Here is a 23,966-nt window from a genome sequence, read left to right as displayed (position 1 = left end):
GAATATTCTTCAGCCAACCTTTCTCTCTTGGAGTCATGAGCCCACTATACTCATCCTCCTCTCGCATACGGTGCCACTCTTCCCACTCTGCTTCACTGTCTCTCCTGATTCGCCCAGAGTGATTAGGGTAGTCATCACGGCTGTTGTTTTGAGACCTATCATAATTACTGAAACAAAAATGCATGATTATCTTACAAACCACATACAAATGCATATATATATAACCCAAAACTTATTTCAAATTTCATTTTTAAAACTGCTGGAATATAGGGTTGGGGGGAGGGGAGAGCCTTAAAAACTAATTACTGTATTGCACTTACTTTTTACTTTGATCATGACCTCGATTTTGGTCGTAAGATCGCCTTTCATAGTTCCTTCTGTCATGTGGAATCCCGTTTCTTACTTGATCATACATATTGGCATTTGGGTATCTGCCCTCAGGAGAACGCATGTTGTACTGGTGATTCTGCTGTTGCTGCATATTATGGAAGTTGTTATGGTGATACATGCCATAATTATCATGACCTTGGGTGTGATGGTGTGGATGATGATGATTAACCATGCTCTTCCTATTGTTGTTATTTGGAAAATTATTCATTATAAACTGTTGTGGCTGCTGCTGCTGCTGCTGCTGTTGTTGATAATGTTGTATTGATCCAGGGAGATTACCTATTGAAGAAACATTAATTAGTCAAAATTGCAGCAAAACATTACCCTATCCATAGTCATTATTGAAAACATGGTCGCCACAACAATTTGAATTTCTTTAGAAAAACTTTTCACAAGGAAAATTATAGGATGTTATGCATTTATCACCAACCAAACAATGGCAACAGAAAAAAGGATAAATGATTGTATTACATTAACCCACCAAATAAATTACTTAATAATCACCAATGTAATGGAAAAAAGGCAAAATGTTGACCCTTTCTGAAAGTGGAAAAAAAAGAGTGTAGTACATATTTGTTAATCACAAACCTCTACATCTTAAGCGCAAATTTTTATCAGTACTGAATTTTTATCAGTACTGTTTTAAAAATTGGCTAACTATATAAATTTTGCTTTGAAAAGTTTTTTTGTAGGCAGATACAGTGGTATATTGCTTTGACTACGTTTTGAGGCCACCTAAGTTCCCCTAATTAGACTGCTCTTTAGTGTATATAACCTCAGAAAAGGAGTCTTGGACTGAAGTGGGAAACCACTAAACTACAATGAATTTTGATCTTAAAACCCTTAACCAAATTACTGATCAAAGGCTAACCACTCACACTTAGGAAATTAAAGATGTGTCCAATCTATATCAACATGATTATTTTAAAATTTCTTATAAAGCTTCACTGATACAAACCTTGGTTAGGGAAAGCTCGTGAGAACGGCCTATTGATATGATTATGGCTATTGGTGGCTCCTAAAGGGAAGGTGCCTTGTCGCTGAAGGTTAAACTGATGGGGATGATGCATAGGTCCTCCCATACCTTGCTGATGCTGTGGCCTATTTACACTTTGGCGTGCCATTTCCCGTTCAAAGTCTTCTGCTCGCAAAACCTGTTTAATGCATACAGTAATTCAGTCATTATATTTTTCAAAGATCTTTAAATTTTCATTTCATGAATAAATAATGAATCTATATATACAATATGCATTTCCAAATAAATTTTACCTACTTGATAGTCTTAAAAATGACAATTTGTCCAAAATTGCATTTTTCCTAACTATACAAACCTGAGGTCCTTTTACACATAGCCCCACCTCATGCCACCCCTCACTCTGCAGTTTTTGCTTGGGCCTAAAGCGCGTACTGTCGGACAAGCAGTTAACTACCGAACCCCTTGTTCGAAAGCTTACGACCTATCCAGCTGCCGCTAGTAACCTTCCTATTGTAAAAGGACCTCAGGTTTGTATAGTTAGGAAAAATGCAATTTTGGACAAATTGTCATTTGTTCTGACACGAGATACAAACCTTTCGGTCCTTTTACAATAGGAAGACTCACTTCTTGGTGGGAGGAATCTGAGTCTTTTGTGAACAGACTGGTGTTCGCCCAACCTTGGAATGCCTCCCTGGTCGTAAGAGCGAGGGAGGGATCCAAGCCTCTGTCCGATTGATCGGGGTGTGCACCGCAGGATCAAGTACTAAGAGAGAGGCAAGCGTATCTCTTCGTACCAGCAAGCAAGAACAAGTTCCTGTTTGCAAGAGGCAACATAAAGTTATGGTTTTGTCTCTTGTTGGCATCCACTTCCCCCCCCCCCCCCCCCCCCTTGTAGGAGGAAGTGGTGGATATTCGCTCCCATCCCTAGTGAAAGGGATAGGATGGGGCTCTGTCGAGTAGCTCACCTGCATCTCATCCTTATCCAGCAAGGTGACGACCGTATCCCTCTACCCACAGGTAGAGGGGGAGAAAAAGATGGGAAGAGGAGCCAGTCACTCTCTCATTCACTCATCCATTCTTACAGTCACACCAGGACTCGATGCTGTTTAGCCTGCGAGGGTCTGGGTTAGCTACACAACGTGTTGAGCAGCCACCACGGGTCCCAAGGAAAACGATCCAAGGAACTGTGGGCAATATCACGATGGTAGGAGGAGTGCAAGTGGTCTGGTTGTACCAGACCCCTGCCTTCAGTACCTGTGCCACGGAGAAGTTCTTGCGGAACTCGAGGGAGTGTACTTTTTCTAGGTCATCCTGGTGCTGACGAAGAGGCTTCAACACTCAGCCTGGGATGTCGAGTTTCTTCAGATAGCGCCGTCGCGCCTTCACAGGAGAAAGCAGCATCTCCTTCGCATCGAAGGCGGTGAAGTCCATTAGGGAGGAGATTGTGAAGGAGACTAACCGATCGTCAGGGACCAAAGGGTTCTGAGTCTTCGCTACGAAGTTCAGTACGAAATCGAGCGCCACGGATCCCCATCCCCTGGATGCTTGACTTCGCAGGAAAAGTCATGCAGTTACCTCAAAGGAAAAGAAGGGAATGGTCGCATGACCTATCCCTCTTCTCGACTTCGGTGATGTCCAGTACCCATACTGGTCTATCCTTCTGCAGCGAAGTGTCTCGCATTCTCCTATCCCCATGCAGTGAAGTTCTTCTTGTCGGTAGTGGATAGGACACTGACACTCCATGGTGGGTGTCGATGGTATGAGTACTGGGGCAAGCCGTTAGGTGGAAGAAAAGATTGATTTGGAACAACCGAACTAAGTCCACAGCGAAGTTCGTAACTGACTCGGGCGCTCTGACAGCTGACTACTGACTGACTGCGTTCGGTAGGAGGCAAGTTGTCCAAGCAAGTCACGTGACCTTCGCCCTAAAAGGGTTATGCCAAGAGACTAAACAAATTGATTTGTTCGTCACCGATGCCAGACAGCGAGGTGATGATTCTCTTAAGGCATGTGCCCAACAGGCGAAAGTCAATTGCCTTCTAGAGACCGAGGTCCCTGATGGCAAGACATCTCATAGTATAGTTGAATCTCAGCTAAGGAGAAACAACACTATGTGTCGTTGAAGACAAAAGTGGACAGAAAATGCAACCTACGTCTTCACAGCTGAATCGAGAGAAGGATTCTCAAGATTCTGAACCTGTGCTTACAAAGACTGAGAACACTAACCGCCATTTCATTGCTGTCCGGTGAGTGTCGTAGTTGCAATGAAAGCTGAGCGCTTTTCAGTAATGAAGAGACAGCGAATTACTGCCTGAAGAACTGCTTCTCATGGGCTGAACATTTGGAAGTAGAGCTGTCAGGTCGGAGAGTAGGCGATGTCTTCTGATACATCTGTTAATTCGGGGTGAACAATGAACAATTGCACACCTACGAATATGAGATATTTGAAGACAAACTCAGATGTCTGCAAAAATCATTCGCATTATCGCAGTGCAATGCAGCGGGAGACTAGTACAGACTTCTGTTACCATGCGGTAAACAGAAAGATGAAAGAGTCCAAGAGATATCTCTGTTGAAAATTCTCGCAATGTCGAAGGCGATGAAATAGAGTGTCACAGCAGTAGATGGTCCTTCATGTTTGCGAGAATCCCCGTTAATCAGAGACCTAAGTCCATGATTGTTTGGCAGAGATACGGTTCGGTAGTCAATCAAAGCAGGAGAGAGAGAGACATAACAGACCATGCATCTCGGAGACCCAGCTGATACTGAGCTGCTATTAGGCAGTTCAATACGCAGTAGCTCTCGCTGACTCGTCATCCTGAGTTGCCAGGTAATCCATTCCACGAAGGAATGCGTTCGGCTAGAACCATCGAGCATAAAAAATACGCTCGAGCAATTATATATGTAAACGAAACGGATTTCGGTAAATACAAAAGCTGATTTAGTGTTGTCGTGACAATACCAAGTATCTAAAATCAAGACCGTAAAAAAACTCCAACACTCTGAGTGCGCTAGAAATTCGGTAGAATTCTAAGCACTCTGCGAAACCCCCACCGAATTCGTCAAACGATATCGGCTGGTGGTCCTCTCGATTCCCGTAGAAATCGAGGATGGGGCAGGATACCTCCTCAACAACCGGGGCTTACGTCAGGTAGGACCCGAAGGTCCCCCCGGTAGCGCAGTCCCTAACGTGGGATCCTACAGAGAAATCTCTGTAGGATCCCTCCCCTTTCCCTCGTAGCCGTAAGGAGAGAGGGAATGGGGGAGGAATTGGATACTCGCTCGCCTTCCCAGTGGAACTAGCAGTTGGAGAAGAGTAGGAGCAGCCATCACCTTGCGGCGATGGCCTCTCAGAGTCTGGGAAAACGTATCGTCAGGAGAAAACGTTTTCCCGAGGAGGGTTACGAACTCGCACTGTAGGTAAGGGTCTGCCACCACTGTGAACGTCGTCTGGGTGGGGTTGATCGACACCTGACAGGAGAGAGCCGATACCGTCCTCCGACTCATTCCAGTCCTCGTCGAGGTCGAAACCTCTCAGGAGGACCGAAGGGGTATTCAAATACGGTGTCCGAAGACACGTAGAAACGCCGCTGTCGCAGTAGAGGAGGTGGAAGTAGCTTGTTCGACCGGCCAGATATGAGAGAGCCTTCTTGTCCGGAGACGAGAGAGACTACCTGGTTCAAGACAGAATCGGCAAGCTCCGATCGCGGCAGACCCACAGTCGGTTTGGGTTCCCTCTCGGGCCCCAAAACGACTCGAGCCGAGATGTGGGCTCTGCTGGTGGGAGCGGCGATCCTTCCCCGAGGTCGTTGTGCTGACGAATCAGCGCCATAACCTCGACAAAGTTCCTCTGGATCTCGGAAGTCACAGCATCTTGCAGAGTAGGACCGTCAAGCCCCTCGAACAAGAGCATTTTCCGAGAACCCCCCCCTTCAGGAGGGGGAACAGCGATAGCTCTCCCGGTCTCCTCCTGCCACTTGCGCGTACGTCCTGGTCGGTCCGAAGATCGTGCCTGGTACATATGGCGTTGTGACAGGATGATCACCGCGCTGTGCCTCGCTCTTCCCAGTATAAATCGAGGAAGTTGAAGGCACGGGAGAGGAAGACCTGACGCTCCCCTTCGCTCGCTGGCTGAACCGGGGCTTGGAGGGCTGCAGGCGATCGCCAACCTGTGGTGGGGATCGAGCTGCAGACCTAGTCGAGTCGTTTCCCTGGGGAAAACGGCTGGACCGAGAACAGCGGCCCCAATCTCGTGTGTCAGGGGAACTGCTGCTGGTTGCCGTACCCGCACGCTCCCTGTGGGAGCGACGGTCGGGCGACCTGCAGAGACCACTGTCACAGTGAGACCGGTGCTAGTCCTCACGGCACGTCACACCTCTTCCCAGCCTCGGTACGTGGCCGGTCAGAGACCGTCACGTCAGCTCGGGTAGCCAGCTGGTCGCCGTGAGAACGAGAGCTGGCCTGGTGGGAGGCGCCTGAGCGGCTCTCACCAGCCTTCCGTTCCGTGCCGTGAAACTGGCGCCGAGCAAGCTCTGGCGCCTGATTCTTGGATGCACGGTCACTGGTAGGTGACGGTTTACTCGGAATCTCTCGCGGACAAGAGGCCGAGACGGAACCTGGTGTAGTGGCAGAGCCCCTGACACCAGGCGAGGAAGTACCGGTGCTAGCCGGTACCCCTCTGGTCCCCGTAGTCTTCTTCCTTGCGGAAGAAGAGACGGGCCCCGCTCCCGAAAGAGCAGGAGGACCAGCGGAAGAACCCTCCCGTCCCACCGAGGTGAGACGGGTCCCGAGAAGCTCCCGAGGGAGACTTCTTAGGAGGGAGGAGGCAACCTTCTTCTTCCTCGGCTGTGAAGCCTTGGAAGTCGAAGGGGAAGAGGCGGTAGCCGACGACGATGAAGAAGATGATGAAGACGACGACACCTTCCTCCCCTTCTTCGTCAGCTTCCTCAGGACAGACGTAAGATCTGCCATCCAGGGCGGAGCCGGGGCTGCTGTAGCCGAAGCCACAGGGCCTGGACGCACCTGTACAGACAGACCAAAGTCTGGGGCAGAACCACCACGAACAGGGACGACGTCAGCAGGTATGGGTTTTTTCAAATCAATCAGGAACGGCAGAACAGCAGGCACAGCCAGCACAGCATCGGCAGGGACAGCCAGCGCAGCAACGGCAGGGACAGCTAGCACAGCAACGGGCAGGTCAGCCAAGTACCAGTACAGAATCGGCAGATATGGCTAGGCAGCCCCACCGGTCAACACAAGGAGGTTGGAGGCAGGCAGGCCATCGAGTAAGGACCCAGATAACCTCCCCCCCGAAGGGGAAGGGCCATCCGCGGGTTCTCGTTCCCCACCCCCGCACAGCACCCATGTACCCAAAACAAAAATACTACAGGGACCGAGAGCAATCGTGCCCTCGGCACCGAGTGCAAGGGCATAAGGATCAATTCCTGGCTAAGCGGAATCTTGATCCAAAAGAATATTGATGCAATCAATAATAAAAGGATATAAAAATGAAAAAGAATCTTGCATTACGATTTCACTACACAATGAATAAAGGGCTCGGGTCGAGTGCATTTGCGCCCTCGGACCAAGCGCAAGGGGGAAAGGATCAATCCCGATTATGAACGGAAATTCCCGGGTAAGAGCGGAAACATTGATCCAATGAAAATTATGCAATCAAAATAATATATGAAAATGAAAAAGAATACTGCACTTGCGATTTCACTTCATAAAAATAAAAAGGGGGAAAGATCAATTTCCGGGTAAGAGTGGAAACTGATCCAAAATGAGTATTGATGCAATCAAAATTAATACATATATGAAAATGAAAAAGAATACTGTACTTGTTCCACTTTCATACAGAATAAGTTTTCGTGCCGAGCGCATTCGCTTGGCATCGAGCACACAGGTCAAAAAAAAAATATATAAATGAAAAAGAGTACTTACTTAAAATTTTCATTCACATATTTCCAACCAAAATATACGGCTCGGAGCGAGCGCTCTCCCGCCCTCGGCACCGAGCACACACAATACGAGGATCATTCTGGGAAACTTTGAATTCCCGCACTTACGCCCTTCAGTCCTGGGCACTCGGGTAATCGGAGGGCGTGGAGAAACCATGATCCTTTAATTCACAATTGAATTCAATGGAAATAAAGTTGAAATGATTGTACTTACAATTCAGTTTCACTAGATAAATAGAAAAAGAAAACACAACCATGCGAAAGCAACGACGATGAAGCGGGCAGAGCGATGATACACACGTCTACACGCCAGCAGGCCGAAAGCAGTTAACTACCGAACCCCTTGTTCGAAAGCTTACGACCTAACCAGCTGCCGCTAGTAACCTTCCTATTGTAAAGGGACCGAAAGGTTTGTATCTCGTGTCGGAACAATTAGTAATTAATAATGAGGAACAATCTTGAGAATTCCATACCCTTCAATTTGTCTCTACTTGAAATAAAATACTAATAAAATTCTACTGAAAACAAACACAAACCTTACTAAGCACAGCTCAACAGTGAAAGGAGTACAACCAAAATATATCATTTTTATCGTTATGTAACATGAATAAATCGCCTAAACATATGAGGCTTTAAAATAAGTACATCTAAAAACTTCATCCACAAACAAAAATTTAACTATTTAGTTTGCTTGAGTCCAAGGTATGATATTACTTAGAGAACAGTAATTAATATGAACACCACACTGACTTGGAACAAGAGTGAAATTAATGAACCAAAAAATAGCAACACTACATTTTCCTGCAAACAGCTTGAAAATCATTTGCATGAGAACTTTTTTTAGGGGGCAAATAAGTAATATGCCACATTCGCTCCAGCCTTTGCATATGCAGCAGCTTTAAATTAATCAAACCATAATTAACTCACGTTTAGGTGACCACCTGGTGGGTGAGGTCTATTGTGCTGCAGTTTCATCTCCTCCTCTATTTCCTCAACAGTCTTGATGGTGTGGAGACCCAAGTGTGGAAGCCCACTGAGGTTGGAGAGGCCAGGTGGCTGACCAAGAGAGCGTGTCATTCCATTGGAGGGGGACTGACGGGTTACTGGCTGAAGTTTATCGAAGTCTGGGGAGGGAGTCCATATACTATTGGATGGAGAACCAGGGAGGTCATGAAGCAGAGATGATCCCATATGATGATGGTGGTGGTGGTGGCCATGGGATTTTGACTGATATCCAGCAATGTTGATTGGTGCACTGCCTTGGTCCATGCGGTGAGTATCTTGGCCATTGTAATTCAGGAGACTTAAATTTTGAAAATTGCCCAGGAGACCAGTATCATCCTACAAAAGTTTACTCGTTAAGTACAATACCACAAAGTTAAAAATATAAACTATGCCATAATGCACCTCTATACTGTCCTACTCAAGGATATGGTACCTCATTCTATGGAAATTTTCACAAAACCACAAATTATTTTTAGTCCCCACCTCACCTGATGTTTCAATGAATTGGGATAATTCTGTTGTTTTGTAGCAATTCGCCTGGCCTCAGTAAGGGTGGCCATCTGCTCATGCCCCTCCTCCCAATCTCCATCCACAGCTGCTGGTCCAAAGGTTTCATCATTGAGAGCGTCATATTCTTCGTCTTCCAAACCCTCAAACCCATCCTCAGGCTGAAATGGTCAAAGAAAATTGGTTACATGTAAGAGGGGCTAGGAAAACAACAAAAAAGCAAAAAACACCACTCCACACTACAGAATTAGTGCAGAACAGTTAAAATCTCAAACAAGTACTGTATAAGTATATGGACTTAAAATAATAACCTGTGATTGACATTTCAAAGCAGATAATCCATCCAAATACCAAGACTATGTTTTACATTTCATTAATATCTCATAATTATAGTCTATATAATTCCTGATCTTAAATTACATCCATTACTACTTTTATCCTTTTGGCCGTTCTGATTCCTTAGTTTTAACCTACATTTCCCATAACTCAGCCTCTGAGTATTCCCACTACCTGACTATCTCACCCTATAAAGATCGATAAGAGTACGCACGTACAAAATGCAAGAATATTAACCCCTCCAACATATGGCCTAAACCCCTATTTGAGTATTACAGCTGTGTAATCTTGGGAAAGGGACCCACAGTGTCTTAAGTTTTTTTTTTTGCAAAGAAAATAAAAATTTTCATCTTGTCTTACACAGTCCTCTAAAAAATGCTCCTCTAATTCTCTTCTTTATTTTTCTCTGAAAGGTCAAAAGCTAACACTCATCAATTCCCTCTTTATTAGCTAGCACCCTTTAGGGTATTTCAATATTTTCAAAGTTTTAGTGTAACACTGTGTATAGTAGCTAAGTCAAGAATTTACAATTCAAACTGCTACCTAACTGTTCTATGTTGTTCCATAAACTAAGTACTACGAAAGAATTTCACAAAGAATGGGGACAAAAATTAAAAATTAAGGTGACTAAGGAGTTATGTTAACTACTATTAAAAAAAAGTTTTTCATTCTTACAGCATTTCTCAATTGGAGTCAATGTTTATAGCACACATGTCCGTTCAGTTGTTTATGAAATTCTGGCTATAACATAGGCACTGGGGCACATTCAGCAAATATGCACATATGCTAGTGAATTTAACCGCGAGTTTGTTATATTACAGATAAAGGCCAATTTTTCTAAAACAACTGGGAAGCCAAGACAAAGCCAGTTTTACTGCCAAATTCTGCAATCATCAATATGAAAAAACCTTCCTTAATCATTTTAGTAATAGCTGTTTTCATTGTTAGCTATGTTACTTTAACATTTAAAATGAAGTTGTGAATATAGGAAGGAGAGAATGGTCATGGTGAATGGCAATGATGTAGAGTTAATATTTAGATGGTAAGCAATTTATCAGAACCCTTAATATCCTTACTATGATAAAATTACAGTCAAAATACAAAACAAAGCTATATTTTTAATCCCTTGTGTTTGTTATATTGCAGATAAAGTATGGCCAATTTTTCTAAAACAATTGGGAAGTCTAGACAATGACAAACATCAATATGAACATACCTTCTTTAATCATTTATAGCTGCTTTCATGGTTAGGCTTACCAAGTCAAAATTAAAAACGGGTGTTCAAAATGAATATGAAACAGAATAACATTACCATATGAGAATTCAGTATACAAAGACCAGTCTTACATAATTCTAGAACTTACAAGCACAATCATGCCATACCATAAATACCCAAAGGAGATTATCTATACTGCATTAACCCTGATTAGCAATGATATAAGATTTTCTCAGAATGTCAAGGGTCAGTAATCAAGTAAAGCTTATCCAAACCAACTATCCAATATCCATCTTAAGAACACTTAACATATCTTTAATCTTTATAAGGTCACTTGTGGCATCAAGCAAATTGCCTTGCTATTCCACATCTGAAAGTTGCATTAGTATATATATACTAAATAGGGCACTGAAGTTTTAAATTTGTGGTAAACAAAATGATATTGTTAAACTACAATAAGTAAAGTTTTGTACATACTTACCTGGCAGATATATACTTAGCTATAGTCTCCGACGTTCCCGACAGAATTTCAAATCTCGCGGCACACGCGACAGGTAGGTTAGGGTGGTCTACTTACCCGCCGCTGGGTGGCGGATGTACAACCAATCCCGTAAGCTTGTCAGATTTTTCTCTCCACCTGTCTCCCTGAGGGGAGGCTGGTGGGCCATTAATCGTATATATCTGCCAGGTAAGTATGTACAAAACTTTATTGTAGTTTAACAATATCATTTTTGTACATGAACTTCCCTGACAGATATATACTTAGATCTGATTGGCACCCTTGGTGGAGGGTAAGAGACAGCTCAATAATACGTATACGGGAAACAACTAATGTTGTAGGATTATAACAACCTTGGTTCTCACCTTTTCAGGATGAAGACTTCATAGATACTATCTCTGAGTCTGCATTGCCTGGAGAGCTACAGCTAAGACGTGACCTGATGCTGAAAGACTCTCGGATCTACCACTGGGATATGTGATCCCCTATTGTGGTAGAATCCAAGTCGGATGCTGTTAGAGGGGACCTTGTCCGCTTACCTAACAGATCCTTACCACTACCTCTGCAAGGAGCCAAAACCCACCGACCACCTAACCAAAATACAAAGGGTTATATTACGACAAAGAGAGGTGCCTCCTGCAACCTCTTTCAGACAACCAAAAAACAACAATATAAAATATAGGGTAACATATAAAAAATTTACACAGGATAAGTTTCAGCTCCCTGCCCCAGCACCAGAATCCGCCGATACGAAAGGACCCAAGGCGAAGCAGTTTATCCATATGTGATTTTCACATCACGTAGGTAGTGGTTTTGCGAAAACCGATTGGCATCTCCAAAAAGTCGCCTCCATCAAGTTCCGCACAGACATATTTTTTCTGAATGCAAGCGAAGTTGCGATGGCTCTCACCTCGTGAGCTTCACTTTCAGTAGTCTAAAATGATCTTCCTTACAGGCAACATGTGCCTCTGTAATAAGCTTCTCAGAAAAAAGGAAAGAGCATTCTTCGACATGGGCCGAGTGGGATCCTTTAACGGAGCACCAAAGTACATCTTGATTAGGCCTTAAGTTGTTCCTTCCTCTTAAGGAAATACTTCATAATTCTCATAGGGCAAAGAGTTCTTTCAGGCTCTTCCCCTACTAGAAAAGATAAACTACGAACTTCAAAGCTCCTGGGCCAAGGGCGTGATGGGTTTTCATTCTTTGCAAGGAAACTTGGAAGAAACGAACACACCATAGAATCTTCCTTAAACCCTACATTGCCCTCAATAGCTTGGAGCTCACTCACTCTTTTAGCTGTAGCTAGGGCCAAAAGGAAGATAGCCTTCTTCGTCAAGTCCTTGAAAGAGGCTAAGCCAGGAGGTTCGAATCTAGACGATCCAAGGAATTGTAGGACTACGTCTAGATTCCAGTTCGGTACTACATGAGGACGCTTAATGGTTTCAAATGATCTAATAAGATCATGCAGGTCCTTATCATCGGATATATTTAAGCCTCTATGTCGAAATACCGCCGCCAACAATACTGCGGTATCCCTTAATAGTTGACACAACCAGATGACATTCTTCATTGAGGAAAATAAGGAAATCCGCAATTTGGGTCACAGAGGTACTGGAAGAGGAAATGTTCTTCCTCTTGCACCAACGTCTGAAGACATCCCACTTTGACTGGTATACACGCAAGGTGGAAGGTCTCCTCGCTCTTGCGATTGCTTTAGCAGCTGCTGCTGAAAAAATCCTTTCCGCTCTGACCAAACTTTTGGACAGTCTGAAACCAGTCAGACTGAGAGCGAGGAGATTTTTTGTGGTACCTGTCGAAGTGGGGTTGTCTGAGTAGATCGCTCCTTAGCGGGAGCGATCTTGGAAGGTCCACTAACCATTCCAGTACCTCTGTGAACCATTCTTGGGCCGGCCAAAAGGCAGGGAGCGATTAAGGTCATTCTCGTTGAATCGGACTCTACGAACTTCTTGATAGTTTAGTCCCCAGGATCTTGAAGGGGGGAAACGCGTAGACGTCGAGTCCGTTCCAGTCTAGAAGAAGAGCATCTATTGCTACTGCCTTTGGATCCGATATCGGAGAGCAGTAAGGATCCAGCCTCTTGTTCTTTGACGTGGCAAAGAGGTCTATGTGTGGCCTGCCCCATAACTTCCACAGGCTCTGGCATACATCCAGATTGAAGGGTCCACTCTGTGGGAAGGACCTGATCTTTCCTGCTGAGGAGATCTGCTCTTACATTCCTTTCTCCCTGCACGAACCTGGTGAGAAGCTTGATTCCTCTTTCTTCTGCCCACAGAAGAAGGTCTCTTGCTGTCTCGTACAGGGAGAAGGAATGCGTCCCCCCCTGTTTCCTGATGTAGCCAGAGCTGTAGTGTTGTCCGCGTTGACCTGCACTACCGATCTTCTGACTTTGAGCTCGAAAGCCTTCAGAGCCAACCACACAGCCATCAACTCCTTTCTGTTTGATGTGCCAGGTCTACCTGGTCCCCCACCCAGGTACCTGACACTTCGTTGGTTCCCAGAGTTGCACCCCACCCCATGTCCACGACCGTCGGAGAACAACACCAGGTTGGGGGTCTGTGATTGAAGAGACAGTCCCTTCGCAAAGAGGTTGGGATCTGTCCACCATAAGAGATGTTTCTTGATGTCCTGGGATAACGCAGGGAGTACGTCAAATCCTGGAGAACGACGACTCCAATTCCGATGAAGAAAGAATTGGAGCGGTCTCAGGTGCAACCTTCCTAGGGAAACGAATTGCTCCAGAGAGGAGAGTGTCCCCAGCAGACTCATCCACTCCCTCACTGTGCATACTTCTTTCCCTAAGAAGGTTGTTACTCTCTTCTCTCTCGAATCCTCGGGCTATCCTTTCCTGTGAGGAAAAGCCCGAAAACTCGAGAGTTTCATCTGTATCCCGAGATACACACACTTGCTTCGGGAATTAGTGATGACTTCTTGAAATGACGAGAAGTCCCAAAGCCTTCGTCAATTCTAAAGTTACTTGTAAGTCCTTCAAACAACGATCTTCTGAATTGGCCCTTATTAGCCAATCGTCGAGGTACATGGATATCCTCACCCCTTTCTTTCAAATGAAGCCATTGAGCCACATTCCTCAAAATCCCCGTGAACACTTGAGGGGCCGTCGAGAGGCCGAAACACAGAGCCCTGAACTGAAAAATTTTCCCCCCCATCATGAATCTGAGAACTTCCTCGAGGAAGGATGGATCGGTACGTGGAAGTAAGCGTCCTGTAAATCCAAGGAAACCATCCAGTCCCCTGGAACGAAGTGCTGCCAGCACTGATGAAGGCGTTTCCATCGTGAACTTCTTCTTTTCTACGAAGAAGTTCAGGGCGCTTCACATCCAACACCGGTCTCCATCCCCCTGAGGACTTCGGAACTAGGAAAAGGCGGTTGTAGAAGCCCGATGAATGATGGTCTGACACTAGTTCGATAGCCCCTTCTCCAGCATCTGATCTACTGCGATGGAGAGCTTGATTCATGATGGGGTCTCTGTATCTGGCCGTCAGTTCCCTTGGGATGGTCGTCAAGGGAGGTCTTTCGACGAAAGGGATGAGGTAACCTCTCCTCAGAATAGAAAGGGTCCAAGGATCCGCCCCTTTTTGGGTGGGCCCCTGACTTCTGCAAACTCTAAGAGTCTGGCGCCCACCGTTGTTTGAAGGACTTGCAAGTTATTTGGGGGCTTTAACAGACTTGGCGAAAGTCTTACCCCTTCTTGAAGGTCTACGACCTCTAAACGTAGAGGTTTCTTGATGAAGATGCCCCTCGAAAGGGTTTCTCGAACACTTGCCTTTTCCTTCTTAGCCTTGGTAGGGAAGGAAGGGCGAGGTTTTCTTGCCGACTGTGCCAAAAGGTCCTGGGTGGCTTTGGCCGAAAGTGACCTCGAAATGTCCTGCACTCGATGTTTCGGGAACAACTGAGTAGACAGAGGAGCAAAACAGCAAAGAAGACCTCTGAGCATGGGAGACCGACTTCGTTAAGAAGGAACAATAAACCGACCTCTTCTTCACGATCCCGGCCCCATAAAGGGAGGCGATTTCACTCGCTCCGTCTCTTACTGACTTGTCCATACAAGACAAAACAAACACACATAAGATCATCTGGTGAAATTGACTCTGGCACTTCAATTTTCTTGGCTAGGACTCCCAACGACCAATCAAGGAAGTTAAATACTTCTAGCACTCTAAACATACCTTTGAGCAAATGATCCAATTCATTCATTGCCCAAGTCGTCTTAGCAGAGTTAAGGGCAGTTCTCCTTGTCGAATCTACCAGCGCCGAAAAATCCGAATCAGAGCCGAAGACGGTAGACCCAATCCTAAGGGCTCTCCGTTTTCGTACCAGAAACCAGCGCGTCCTGATAACTTCGAAGGAGGAAAAGCGAACATCGTTTTCCCCGCTTCTTCTTTGGAAGCCCATCCGGAACCAAAACTCCTCAGTGCCTTTTTCATAGAAAGAGTTGGCTTCATCCTCACACAAGAAGAACTCTTCGCTGTCTTCGCCGTTGAAAAAAGTGAGTGAGGAGAAGGAGGAGCCGTAGGCGTAAGGGAATCCCCAAAAACTTGTAAAAGTAGCTCTGTAAGCTCTTGTAAGAAGAGACAGCAGCAGAAGTGTTCGGTTCCTCCTCTGAACCTTCTAGACGTCTTGTCGAGGCGAGCGCGGAAGATCCTTAGGTGACGAAGGGATCCTAGCAGGAGTTGAGCGAGAGGTTGAGAACGCCCCTCCTTCTTAGAAGAGTTCACATCCACTGGAGAACGATGAGAAGATCTGGGAAGTCTACGATGAGACTCCCTCTTCGAGGTATACGGAATCTCAGCCGAAGGAGAGGTAGGGCTCCTAACTCCGAGAATCCTCGGAAACATCCGCAGGGCGCTTACGAGGAGGCGAGCGCCTACTATACTCTATGCACCTATCCTGAGGCGAGCGGCTGCCAGGAGAAGAGCGCCTATCGAGAGCAGAGCGCTTGCGCGGCTCTCCATACCTGTCCAGTTTGCGTACGATCACGGAAGTTCGACTGGAAGGCGAAATGCGCCTACTAGGAGAAGGCTGCTTGCGAGACTCTTGACGTCTAACAAGAGGGTAAACATTCAGGAGAAGGGCGCTTCAAAACTAAACGAGCGCCTACTTGGAGAAGGGCGCTTCCGGGATTCCTGGTGCCTACCAAGAGACAAACGGTCAGGAAGGAAGTGCGCCTAGAAGCGGGAGAGCGCCTACACGAGAAGGCGCTTGAAAGACTCTTGTTTCTGCCCTTAGGAGAATAATCAGGAGTATGACGCCTTAAAAGAGACGAGCGCCTATTAGGAGAGCTATGTGCAGTAGGCTCTTGGCGCCTACCTTGCGGGGAGCGGCTAACAGTAGGCCTCTATCATGCACACGACTCCTACCAGACTCTAGATGCTGTCAGGAGAGAAGTCACGATCCGATACTCGAGGAGAGTGACATCTGGAAGAAGAACGCCTACTTGTATAAGGGCGCCTTCTATAATCTTGAGGCTGCTGAGGAGAAGTCTCACGCGAGGAGTTGAAGAAATCGCGTGATGAGCAGGTGTAGTGCGCTTACCCAACCGGAAGCGGGAATCCAATCTGGAGAAAAAACTTCTTTCTCCATAGAGCGTCCTACCGATGTTTGGCGCCTTGAAATTGAAAGAGAGCCAGGCGAGCGAGGGCGCTCCCGCGAGCGAGGGCGCTCACGCGACCCCCACCTTCATACGAAACTCCCCATATGAAGGAGAACGATCCTCTGAAGAGCGGCGCCTAGATCTCTTGATCGGAAGAGAAACGTCCTTCTTCCTACGAGATCTAACTGCTAGAGAGTCTGCTAGCGCCGTGATCTGAGCTTGAAGTCCCGCGATTACTCTCGTAGGAGAATCTTCTAGTTCTTCCTCGGAAGCAGGCTCCGAGCGCGGAGCGCGAGAAGAAGAACGATCACAGGATTTCTTGGGTTTCTTCGCCTCCACCGACGATTCTTCCGGGAAAACCTCCGGACTAGAAGCCAAAGGACTGCATGGAGCCTTCCAAGCCCTCTTCAACGGGCGCGACGCATCCGGGAGTGCCAACCTCTCTTCGGAGAGGGAGACGACGAAGAGGAGAAAGCATTGGCGTAGGAGCTCCTTCTTGTAGCGATCCGAGGCAGCCTGGGAGCGTACTTCAGGATCTGCCGAGGGGACGCCTGACCGGTGGGGGCTCTCCCTAGCCCTCCTGCGGCTTTCGACTTTCCTACTCCACTGGAACTGGGAGTCTGGAAGAGGTCTAGGCCTAGAGGCACTAAGGAAGGGACCGGTCAGACGCACCCTCCACAACACTGGGACACTGCACTGATCACTAACACTCTCCTTACCTTCCAACTGACGAATCTTCTGATCCAGAACGATTCTTGGGCTTTCAGAGCTGCCGCCTCCGAAGGCGAATCTTCGGCTTCGGTGCGGGGAGCCGGGGCTGCAACTTGGGAAGAAGGTTCTAATTTCTACGTTAGTACTATTAGGATCCACATCCAAACTCACTCATTCTAGATCTGCTAGAACTTCTAGAGGAAGCCTTACGCACTCTATCACGTTCCAAACTTCCTACATAAGAAGAGAGAGCCTTATATTCTTCTTCATTCAATCCCTTACATTCACTACAAGGGTTAGCAAAAGCACATTCATTCCCCCTGCATTCATGCACCTGTGGGGGGTCTACCGAAGCTTTCGGCAACCTCACCTTACATCCTTCATTCACGCAAACCCTAAACAAAACCGAAGTTTTAACTACCGATTCTAGATCAAGACATCGTTAAGAAAATCAAACTCAAATCAAACCGTCCACAACAATCAGCGTAAGCCAAACAAAGCGAATACGTCACCAAAGAAGTCCAAATTAACTCCAGGCAAGCGAGAATCGAAAAAACTATCGAGAGGAAACCGACAACAGTTGTTATCGTTCCCGCGACAGAGAAAAATCTGACAAGCTTACGGATTGGTTGTACATCCGCCACCCAGCGGCGGGTAAGGTAGACCACCTAACCTACCTGTCGCGCTGTGCCGCGAGATTTGAAATTCTGTCGGGAACGTCGGAGACTATAGCTAAGTATATATCTGTCAGGAATTTCATGTACAAAATGTAAATGTATTCTAGAACTAATAATGTACAACGTATGCTAACCTAGGGCAAGACAGTTTTTTACTCAAGTCTTACTCCCTCAAATACTAACCCCCAACCCCTTTTGTGAAATTATACTCCCTCAAATACTAACCCCCAACCCCTTTTGTGCAATTACCCCAAAGTAAAATTACCTTGGAAACAATGCACCTAACTTTGGTACTGAATGCAATGGTAGCCTAAAACTCTACTTACCCACACATCAGTACCCACTGACACACATGACATTTGTGTTCACCATTCGTTTTGGATTAAGCCAACCTTGTTCTGTCATGGACAGCTTATAAACATTTGCATCACCAAAGATGAGAATTTAGTTTTTATAAATATGATGCTAAAAAAGTCCCAACCCTCTAAAGTAAAACCAAATGCTAACCCATGGTATGGCTTACTTACAGAGGGAATTGAGAGCATTTCAACAATGTTTGTTTGTTTGTATGGTGTTTTTACATTGCATGGAACCAGTGGTTATTCAGCAACGGGACCAACGGCTTTACGTGACTTCCGAACCACATCGAGAGTGAACTTCTATCACCAGAAATACACATCTCTCACTCCTCAATGGAATGGCCAAGAATTGAACCCACGACCACCGAGGTGGGACGCCAATACCATACAAACCACGTCACTGAGGCGCTCCATTTCAACAATGTGGATGCAGGTATGGTTTTTTGAATGTCTAATTCAGTCTGACCACCGAAAGAGCTCAGCACGCTAACCGCATAGTCTTGACCCTCATCCCTTGCTTTCAGCGGATACATAATACGTAGTGATAAATATCTACCACAGTCCATCGCAGGACTGGTCAGATAAGTGATGAACTTCAGTTGTCCCTGTGTACTTTCACATGCACTATTTAAAATCTTTTCAAATGTACTATATTTAAAATGACAATTTGTCGAAAATTGCATTTTTCCTAACTATACAAACCTGAGGTCCTTTAACAATAGGAAGGTAACTAGCGGCAGCTGGGACGGTCGTAAGCTTCGAACAAGGGGAGAACGGTAGTTAACTGCTTGTCCGATCGTGCGCGCGAGAGGGGTGACTCACTTTTTGCTTTAGGCCCATGCAAAAAGTTGCAGAGTGAGGGGTGGCATGAGGTGGGACTATATGTAAAGGACCTCAGGTTTGTATAGTTAGGAAAAATGCAATTTTCGACAAATTGTCATTTGTTCCGATACGTAATACAAACCCTCGGTCCTTTAACAATAGGAAGACTCACTTCTTGGTGAGAGGAATCTGAGTCTTTTTGGTGAACAGACTGGTGTTCGTCCAACCCTGGAGTGCCTCCCTGGTCGTAAGAGCAAGGGAGGGATCCAAACCTCTGTCCGATTGATCGGGGTGTGCACCGCAGGATCAATGGTCAGACCTCTGGGCCAAGTACTAAGAGAGGGGCAAGCGTATCTCTTCGTACCAGCAAGCAAGAACTTGTTCCTGTTTGCAAGAGACAATCATAGAATGATGGGTTTGTCTCAAGTTGGCATCCACTTCCTCCCCATTGTTGGAGGAAGTGGTGGATATTTACTCCTATCCCTACTGAAAGGGATAGGATGGTGCTCTATTGAGTAGCTCACCTGCATCTCGTCCTTACCCAGCAGGGTGACGACGTTGTCCCTCTACCCAGAGGTAGAGGGAAGAAAAAGATGGGAAGAGGAGCCAGTCACACTCTCATTCACTCATCCATTCTTATGGTCACACCAGGACTCGATGCTGTTCAGCCTGCGAGGGTCTGGGTTAACTACACAACGTGTTGAAGCAACCACCACGGTTCCCAAGGAAAAAAAGATCCAAGGAACTGTGGGCAATATCCGAAGGTAGGAGGAGGTGCATGCGGTCCGGTTGGACCAGGCCCCTGCCTTCACTACCTGCGCCACGGAGAAGTTCTTGCGGAACGCGAGAGAATGATGAAGAGGCGTCCACACTCATCCTGGGTGTCGAGTTTCTTCAGACAGCTCCGTCGCGCCTTCACAGGACAAAGCAGCATAGCCTTCGTATCGGAGGCGGTGAAGTCCATCAGGGAGGGTATTGTGAAGGACTCGAACCAATCGTCAGTTACCGAAGGTTCTGAGTCTTCGCTACGAAGATCGGTACGAAATTGAGCGTCCACAAATCCCCATCCCTTTGTGCTTGACTTCTCAAGAGAAGTCATGCAGTTACCCAAGACGAAAAGAAGGGAATAGTCGTATGACCTATCCCTCTTCTCGACTTTGGTTATGTACAGTACTCATACTGACAACTATTAAGACGAAGTATGATTGCTCTGGAACAAACCGAACTAAGTCCCACAGCATAGTTCGTAACTGACTCGGGCGCTCTGACAGCTGCCGACTGACTGTTTCGGAATCGGCAAGTTGTCCAAGCATCCGGGTAAGTCACATGAACCTTCGCCCTTTAAAGAGTTATGCTGAGAGCGAAACAATAATATTTTTGTTAGTCCACCTTGCCGGGCGGCGCGGTGATGATTCTCTTAATGCATAAGCTCAAAAGGCGAAAGTCAATTGCCTTCAAAAGACCGAGGTCCCTGATGGCAAGGAAAATCTCATAGACGTTGAATCTCAGCTTAAGGAGAAACAACACTATGTGACGTTGAAGACGAAGGTAGGCAATGAATGCAACCTACGTCTTCCAGCTGAATCGAGAGAAGGAATCTCAAGATTCTAAACCTGTGCTTACAAATGACTGAAAAAACGCTAACCGCCACCATTTCATTGCTGTCCGGTGTGCAATGAAAGCGGGGCGTTCTTCAGTAATGAAACACAGGGGAGAGCCGCCTGAAGAACGCTTCTCATTGGCTGAACGTTTGGAAGTAGAGCTGGCAGGTGTGGGAGTAGGCGATGTCTTTCAATACATCTGCTAATCCGGGGTGAACAATGAATCAATTGCACACCTCCGAATACAAGATATTTTGAGGACAACCTCAGATTCCGCAAAAATCATTCGCATTATCGAGATACGATGCAGCAAGAGACTATTACAGAATTCTGTTACCGTGCGGTAAACAGAAAGAGATGAGAGTCGAATAGATATCTCTGTTTAAAATTCTCGCAATACCGAAGACGATGAATACTAGCGTCACAGCAGTAGATGGTCATTCATGTACTACAGAAGAATCCCCCGTTAATCATAGACGTTAAGTTCAATGGATTGTTTGGCGCAGAGATACGGTTGGTATTCAATCAAAGCAGGTGAGAAAGACATAGCCAACCGTGCATCTCGAAGCGGCAGCTGGTACTGAAATGCCTCGGGCAATTCGATACGCAGTAGCTGTCGCTGACTCGTCATCCTGAGTTGCCAAGTAATCCTTTCCACGAAGGAATGCGTTCGGCTAGAACCATCGAGCATAAAAAGATATGCTCGAGCAATTATATTTATGCAAAAACGAATTTCGTAAATATAAAAGCTTAAATGGTGTTGTTGTGACAACACCAAAGGTATATAAATTGAAACTGGAAACTCCTGGGAGGTTGCAGGCAACCCCGAGTTGTAGTTCAATTAGAATACTCGTCTAAGTCGCAATTCGTAGAGTAACTAGGATATGCGCCTACCCCTCGGACAATTCAACTGCTTAGCAGAATCATGTCGCGAGGTTAATATACGTAGTATATTTGTAGGATTCTGAACAACGATCATCCAAATCCTAAATTCTTTCTTCAAGAAAACAAAATAAGGATTGGAGATCGACCACCTTCGATCTCTATCAAAGAGAGTGAAGAAGTCTTCCTCGAAGGAAAAGCTTCAATGGTGAACTGAATACTAAGACGATAGTTTCAAGCCAAACTGGATATTCCCGTCCGTTTCATCTCTATTCAGGTTGGTCGCCTACTGTGAGATAGTCTTCTTTCAGCAGCAGTTCTTCTTCCTAATGCTAGAAATTCCAGGAATTCGAGCATAGGCGAGGTTCCCGATTATCGTGTACATATCGGGGATTCTTGTCTTGCTCACTTTGGACCGTGGTCTCGCCTAAGTGTTTGGAGATCGTAAAAAAACTCGAACACACTGAATGCGCTAGAAATTCCGTAGAATTCTAAGCAGTCTGCGCCCCCAAACCCCCACTGAATTCGTCAAACGACATCGGCTGGTGGTCCTCTCGATTCCCGTAGAAATCGAGATGGGGGCAGGATCCCTCCCTCCAACGACCGGGGCTTACGTCAGGTAGGACCCTGAAGGTCCCCCCGGGCCCCCGGTAGCGCAGTCCCCAACGTGGATCCTACAGAGAAATCTCTGTAGGATCCCTCCCCTTTCCCTCGTAGCCGTAAGGAGAGAGGGAATGGGGGAGGAATTGGATACTCGCTCGTCCTTCCCGTGGAACTAGCAGTTGGAGAAGAGTAGGAGCAGCCATCGTCCTTGCGGCGATGGCCTCTCAGAGTCTGGGAAAACGTATCGTCAGAAGAAAAAACGTTTTCCCCGAGGAGGGTTACGAACTCTCACTGTAGGTAAGGGTCTGCCGCCACTGTGAACGTCGTCTGGGTGGGGCTGATCGATACCTGACAGGAGAGAGCCGATACCGTCCTCCGACTCATTCCAGTCCTCGTCGAGGTCGAAACCTCTCAGGAGGACCGAAGGAGTATTTAAATACGGTGTCCGAAGACACGTAGAAACGCCGCTGTCGCAGTAGAGGAGGTGGAAGTAGCTTGATCGACCGGCCAGAAATGACAATTTGTCGAAAATTGCATTTTTCCTAACTATACTGAGGTCCTTTAACAATAGGAAGTAGCTAGCGGCAGCTGGAACGGTCGTAAGCTTCGAACAAGGGGAGAACGGTTAACTGCTTGTCCGACAGTCGCGCCTGGGAGGTAAACAAATCACTTTTGCTTTTGGCCCATGCAAAATACACAGAGTGAGGGGTGGCATGAGGAGGGACTATATGTAAAGGACCTCAGGTTTGTATAGTTAGGAAAAATGCAATTTTCGACAAATTGTCATTTGTTCCGATACGTAATACAAACCATCGGTCCTTTAACAATAGGAAGACTCACTTCTTGGTGGGAGGAATCTGAGTCTTTTGATGAACAGACTGGTGTTCGTCCATCTCTGGAATGCCTCCCTGGTCGTAAGAGCGAGGAGGGATCCAAGCCTCTGTCCGATTGATCGGGGTGTGTGCACCGCAGGATCAATGGTCAGACCTCTGGGCCGAGTACTAAGAGAGAGGCAAGCGTATCTCTTCGTACCAGCAAGCAAGAACTTGTTCCTGTTTGCAAGAGGCAACATAAAGTATGGGTTGTCTCAAGCTGGCATCCACTTCCTCCCCCTTGTTGGAGGAAGTGGTGGATATACGCTCCTATCCCTAGTGAAAGGGATAGGATGGGGCTCTGTTGAGTAGCTCACCTGCATCTTGTCCTTATCCAGCAGGGTGACGACCGTGTCCCTCTAACCCACCAGGTAGAGGGGAAGAAAAAGATGGGAAGAGGAGCCAGTCACATCTCATTCACCATCCATTCTTACGGTCACACCAGGACTCGATGCTGTTCAGCCTGCGAGGGTCTGGGTTCGCTACACAACGTGTTGAGCAGCAGCCACCCACGGGTCCCAAGGAAAAAGATCCAAGGACCTGTGGGCAATATCCCGAAGGTAGAAGGAAGGGCATGTGGTCTGGTTGGACCAGACCCCTGCCTTCAGTACCTGCGCCAAGGAGAAGTTCTTGCGGACAAGGCAGCATCTCTTCGCATCGAAGGCGGTGAAGTCCATTAGGGAGGGTATTGTGAAGGACTCGAACCCATCGTCAGTTACCGAAGGTTCTGAGTCTTCGCTACGAAGATCGGTACGAAATCGAGCGTCACAAATCCCCATCCCTTGTGCTTGACTTCTCAAGAGAAGTCATGCAGTTACCTAAAAGACGAAAAAAGAAGGGAATAGTCGTATGACCTATCCCTCTTCTCGACTTTGGTTATGTACAGTACTCATACTGACAAGCTATTAAGAGAAGTAATG

General features: G+C 46.4%; 1 pseudogene; it reads right to left on the bottom strand.

The window, feature by feature from the left end:
• Positions 1–23,966, bottom strand: part of LOC135197138 (protein PAT1 homolog 1-like) — a 91,135-nt pseudogene that overhangs the window by 51,078 nt on the left and 16,091 nt on the right.

Source organism: Macrobrachium nipponense, chromosome 18, assembly GCF_015104395.2.
Source record: "Macrobrachium nipponense isolate FS-2020 chromosome 18, ASM1510439v2, whole genome shotgun sequence".
Lineage (NCBI taxonomy): Eukaryota > Metazoa > Arthropoda > Malacostraca > Decapoda > Palaemonidae > Macrobrachium > Macrobrachium nipponense.
The sequence above is the reverse complement of the archived record's forward strand: the minus strand, read 5'-3'. Positions and strand labels throughout refer to the sequence as shown.